This window comes from Carlito syrichta, unplaced genomic scaffold (assembly GCF_000164805.1).
Source record: "Carlito syrichta isolate Samal-C Ts95f unplaced genomic scaffold, Tarsius_syrichta-2.0.1 Scaffold303213, whole genome shotgun sequence".
Taxonomy (NCBI): Eukaryota; Metazoa; Chordata; class Mammalia; order Primates; family Tarsiidae; genus Carlito; species Carlito syrichta.
In genome coordinates, this window is record NW_007247309.1 from 273,865 (window position 1) to 280,312 (window position 6,448).

Genomic DNA, 6,448 nt, shown 5'->3' on the forward strand with positions numbered 1-6,448 from the left:
TGCACTCCAGTCTGGGTGACAGAGTGAGACTCCAACTCAAAAAATAAAAAATAAAAAAACTGAATCATAGGTTTCCCATTGTGTAGTCTTAAGACTCCTTTATATGTTTTAGATAGACTCAGTGTTTATTTTTTCAAGTCAACTTTTTAATAAACTATTACTCATTCCTTTCAAACTTTAAATGTACACCAAATTAATCATACATGTTCTTGAAACTCTTCCCTCCATGTTTTTCTCTTCTTTACTGGCATTACGATCAAGTTCAGCACCACTTTGAAGCCATCAGAGTTTAAAGAATGGGAATACAGAAATAAAATAGAAGGCATTATTAATAGCTAATGTTTATCATATGTTTAATATGTGCTAGGTATGAAAAAATGATAACTATAACCCCCATTTTACAGATGAGAAACTTGCCCGAAGTCATCACAATAGAAGGTAGTTATCAATAGGACCAGGATGTGAGTCAGACAGCCTCATTCTGAAATGAGTTCGACATGGCAGAAGGATATCAAAAAACCTAATCTGGCTGCAATGGGGTTTACACTGGAAAATGGTAAAAATTAGGCCTAGACAGGGAAGGTGAGACTGAATAACAGAAAGTCTCCAGTAGCAGGGAGGGAAGGGATCTGGATCTTACGACATACTTATAAAATACAAGATTAATTTCCATAGAGCTGCTCCCCCAGTTTATTTTGCTACACTATTCTGCGGGTATGAAGATCTCAAATTCATCACATATGTTCCCACCAATCCCTAATCTAACCATTACATCTTTCTTTTCTTTAGTCTACTAATACCACTGTGGATTGATTTTCAAATGTTGAACCAACCTTGCACACCTGGAATAAATCCCACTTGGTCATGATGTTTAATTCTTATACACTGCTGGATCATCTTGAGTTTTAATGTGTTACAAATTCAAAAAGATAATGCCTCCTCCTAAAAGTGGTTGGTACTGCTTTCAAACTTCTCCATTGCTACCAACTATACCACTACATTTTCCTCAAACTTAAAATCTTAGAATAATTTACTGCTCAATTTCTCTCACTCTTTGCATCCCATCTGTTGAGTCCTTAGAGATCTCCTTATTTCTGAGGCCCTTGTTGAACCCAGAACACATGGACTTTTCCAGTAAACCTTTAATTCGTTTCTCAGGCTCCAGCTTCTCTTAACACAATGGCCAGATCAGTCATCCTCCAAGCCATCTTTTTTCATATCATTCCTCCTTTCATATTCTATAATTTTTCTTTACTTTTATCAAAATAAACCTAAGTTCTTGCATTGATTAAATCAAAAAAGATTCACTGAGCACTTTCCACATATAAGGCACTGTGCTAGGATATCTGCTTCCTTAGTGAGTAAATCAGATAAATAATTAGTTAAACTTTAAAAAAAAAATACCAGTTGGGTGGGTGGTGACTCACATCTGTAATCCCAGCACTTTGGGAGGTTGAGGTGATAGGACTGCCTGTGCCCAGAGGTTTGAGACCAGCCTGGGCAACTTAGCAAGACTTCATACCTACAATAAATAAAAAAATTAGCCAAGCATGGTAGCGTGCACCTGTAGTCCCAACTACTCAGGAAGCTGAGGTAGAAGGATCACCGGAGCCCAGGAGGTCAAGGCTACGGTAGCTGTGAGTGTGCCGCTGTACCCCAGCCTGGGCATAGAGTGAAACTACAACTCAAAATAAATAGGCCAGGCTCAGTGGCTCAGCCTGTAATCCCAGGACTTTAGAAGACTACTGCACTCTAGCCTAAGCTACAGAGTGAGACTTTGACCAAAAAAAAAAAAGGATGACCCTGACCGTGTTACTACAACTCTCTTTAAGCCTAAAGTCTGGGGAACAGTGACAGATTTTTACCTTATAAAGATATTCCAAAAATTAACTAAGATAATGCGGTGTTTCCCAAAGACGAGTGGATTGCCTGAGCCCACGGGTTCGAGACTAGCCTGGGCAACTTGGTGAGACCTCGTCTCTACAATAAATCAAAAAATTAGCTGGACATGGTAGCACGCACCTAAAGTTCCAGCTACTTGGAAAGTTGAGGTGGAAGGTTCGTTGCAGCCCAGCAGGTCAACACTGGGGTGAGCGTGCCACTGCACTGTACTCCAGCCTGGGCGACAGAGTAAGACTCCAACTCAAATAAATAAATACATACATACATACATACCAATTATGGTAAGTACTATGAAGAAAATAAACAAGAGGCTATGAAAAAGGAGTAACAGTAGGATTCTAACTTCAAACAAGATGTTCAAGGAAGGTAGCATTAAAAGCTTATAAGTTCAATAAGATGTTCAAGGAAGGTAGCAGACAGCAGGAGATGAGAATTCCAAGCAGAGACAGAACAGTCAACAGGCCAACTAAGTGACCAACAGAAAACATCAGAGATGAGGCAGAAGAAAAGCTGAAACACGAAAGATTCTGAAGATAAGGTGCAGCACTTTATTCCGGGTATAGGTTTTTTTGGGGTTTTTTTGAGTTGGAGTCTCACTCTGTCACCCAGACTGGAGTGCAGTGGCCGCTCCCGGCCACTGCAGCCTCGACCTGCTGGGCTCCGGCGATCCTTCCGCCTCAGCCTTCCGAGTAGCCGGAATTACAGGCATGCGTTACCACGCCCGGCTGATTTTTTGATTTATTATGGAGATGAGGTCTCGCTGCCCAGGCGGATCTCGAACCCGCGGGCTCAGGCAATCCACTCACCTCAGCCTCCCAAAGGTGCGGGATTACAGGCTGAGCCACCGAGCCCAGTCGAGTATAGGTTTTATTCCAAGTACAGAACTGTAACAGAATCCTACTGAAGGAAATAGGTATCCCCATACCTCCACCTGATTCAACCACAAATTCTGGGCAACAAGTCTGATACAATTTGTTATTTCTCACATAGTGAAGAAAATTCCATCCAAAAGTGCCCTAGAGAGGTTTACTTAACACTCTGTATACCTCCTACTCAACTATGTTACCAGCTTTATAAACACTTGACACTTACAGAAGACTATGGCTGAAAACACCACGAGCTTTAAGAGCATGGGCTTGAGTCCCAAACACTAGCCTCCTAAGTGCAGGCTCTGTCACTTATAAGATGTGTGACCAGTCGGGCATGGTGGCTCACACCTATAATCCCAGCACTTTGGGAGACAGAGGTGAGAGGATTGCCTGAGCCCAGGGGTTTGAGACCAGCCTGGGCATCTTTACAATGAATAACAAGAAAATTAGCCGGGGTTGGTGGCATGTGCCTGTGTTTCCAGCTACTTGGAAGGCTGAGATGGAAGCCCAGCAGGTCGAGGCTTTGGTAGCCGCCACTGCATTCTAGCCTAAGCAACAGAGTGAGACTTTGACCAAAATAAAAAATAAAAAAAAAAAGGATGGCCTTGATTATTTTACTACAACTTTCTTTAAGCCTAAAATCTGGGGAACGGTGACAGATTTTTACCTTATAAAGATATTCCAAAAATTAACTAAGATAATGCGGTGTTTCCCAAAACATGCACTCTACTAGCCAAGATTATTTTTAGACAACATTTAGACAAAGATTTTCCATTTCAGTAGTTTTATTTTAATAAATAATACAAAATATCACATCAAGTTCTTTATTTTCCTAATATTGTTGCTTAAGACAAAATTAAGTTATAAAAATGTCAGTTTAAACCTAAAACCAATGTTAAAAAAATGTTAAACGTAAATAACAGTTTAGTAAGTACTTAGAGTCAGCCCAAAGTGTGGGCAACATTGAGAAAGTGTACACAAAGGACCTGGCAAAGCAAGCTTACTAAATATTAACTAAGTATTTACTACAGCATTTTCTTCTTTTTAAAGTATATTAGCAGAAATCACAGGATTTATTTCAAAAGGCATGTTCAAATCTAAGCTGTGCTTTGTAATAGCTATGCAACTCTGGGAAAAGTACTATGTCTTTCTAAGCATTGGTTTGCTCATCTGAAGAAAAATACCTACCTTGTGAAGATCACATGGGGAAAAAAACAAATTGTAGGACTTCTAACCAAGCAGTGCTCAGTAAATAATACCTCTCTTTTTACAGAAGGTGCTCAATAAATGCCTCTAATTTGTAAAAATCCTGTATAAGGTTAAGTCACAATGAGCTTTATCCCTGAACTATTTTGTAAGAGCTTGGTTCTCAAAAAAATCCTTGCCATATTTGGCTATCTCCTAAAAGCCTTTATGCTTTATGGTAAGTCACAGAATTTTAGACTACAAAGCCACGAACAACCCTTTGACGCTTGATAACAGTCTCCTGGCCTGAAATACCAATCCCATTCCTTTCTACCAATCTGGGTGTCCCCTCCAGTCCAAAGGGATGTCTCTTTTATCTCACCCACGGCAGGAAGTGATTGGGACCTGTGATGTGATATGAAGCAAGACACAATTCAGATCCTATGATAGAGCTTCCAGATTTTACATTCTGAAATCTTTAATGTTTACATACTTGTAATAGTCTTTTTTTGGGGGGGGGTCGGAGTCTCACTCTGTCACCCAGGCTGGAGGGCAGTGGCATGTTCACAGTCACCACAGCCTTGACCTGCTGGGCTCAGGCAATCCTTCCATCTCACCCTTCCAAGTAGCTGGAACCACAGGCATGAGACACCACGCCCAGCTAATTATTTTATTTATTGTAGAGACGAGGTCTCAACAAGGTGCCCAGGCTGGTCTCGAACCCCTAAGCTCAGGCAATTCTCTTACCTCCGCCTCCCAAAGTGCAGGGATTACAGATGTGAGCCACCATGCCTGGCTGTAATAGTCTTTAACTCCTAAATGTATAATGTATCATGTACTGTTTAAAAAAAAAAAAAGTTTTATGCCCACAAGTAATCTTTCTAGCATCTTATCACAATATATTTAAAATACTTCAGAAATGGGAATCACGGTATCTGCACTTGAATCCCAACTTGAGATCCTGAATACTTTACTACTGTAAGCCTTAGTTTCCTAATGTGCAATAACCCACAGAAATTGAAATGTTTGTATGATGCATGCTTACAAACACACTTTGAAAATGATACAGATCTACACACCGAAGGTGCCACTGTTCACCCTGATCTCCAAATCTCCTCTTCCTAATTTTGCTGGCATCCTCACCAAAAAGTATCTTTTCTTTGGCTCTGCACCAACTAGTGGAACCCCCTATTACCCCAAATCTGCAGTACCTAACAGTCTGTCCATCCTCAGGCTACATCTCTCTTATAGTCTATGTCAACTTTGTCAAAACCTGCACTTCTCAAAATCCTCCAGTGGCTTCCAACTATCAACCTGCCTTTTAACAATCTTGACAACCTTCAGGAATCTGGAATTGGCCTCTGCAGTATTAGCTTCCACCACACCCACAGAGCCACCAGCATAAAAAGTAGGACCCTCCCAGTTTCTTCTTGCATGCCTCTCCTTTGCCACACTCTGAATACCCACTGCCATGTGTCCTCTAAAACTCAAATGTCCCTCTATCACAAAACAAATGTGACTGGCCCTAGCCCTGAAACACCACAGTATGATAGTCCTCTCCCAGGGACAGCACATGTATTATAGGTGTGCATGTATCTGTCGTATTCCTGGGATGGATACATCAATGCACAGGTAGCAGAGGTGCAATCTTACAGATTTCCCAGCCCCGAAGAACAGACAGAGTCTTACTACTTGTTGAGATATTTTTCTTTTTCTTTTTCTTTTTTTTATTTTTTTTTGAGTTGGAGTCTCGTTCTGTCGCCCAGACTGGGGTGCAGTGGCCGCTCCCGGCCACCGCAGCCTCGACCTGCTGGGCTCTGGTGATCCTTCCGCCTCAGCCTTCCGAGTAGCTGGAACTACAGGTGCGCACTACCACGCCCGGCTGATTTTTTGATTTGTTGTAGAGATGAGGTCTCGCCAAGTTGCCCGGGCGGGTCTCGAACCCGCGGGCTCAGGCAATCCACTCACCTCAGCCTCCCAAAGGCAAGGGGATTACAGGCTGAGCCACCGAACCTGGCTGAGATTTTTTTCTAAACTGAGCGGTAAACAAGGGAAAGATTTTTTTTTTCTTCCAACTTCTAGCATCTCTTCCATTCTGTCAAACAGAAACACTCAACTTTCACCTTTAGGCCAATTATTAGTCTAGATTCACTTCCAAACAGATTTAGCTCAAAGTTTACCTTTCCTCTGAAGCACACAATTATTTTTCTAAAAACCTCTCACACACACACAAATTTTTATATATATATGTATTTATTTATATATATATAAATAAATATAAATATATATATATAAATAAATATAAATAAAGCTGGTTATATACATATATATGTATATAACCAGCTCATCCAGAAATGTGAGGGGAAAAGCGTGTGAGAGAGCAAGAATTTACCTCCTCACAGAGAACAGGGTAAGAGCTGGTTTTTAAGAAAGTATTTAGCCGGGCTCGGTGGCTCAGCCTGTAATCCCGTGCCTTTGGGAGGCTGAGGTGA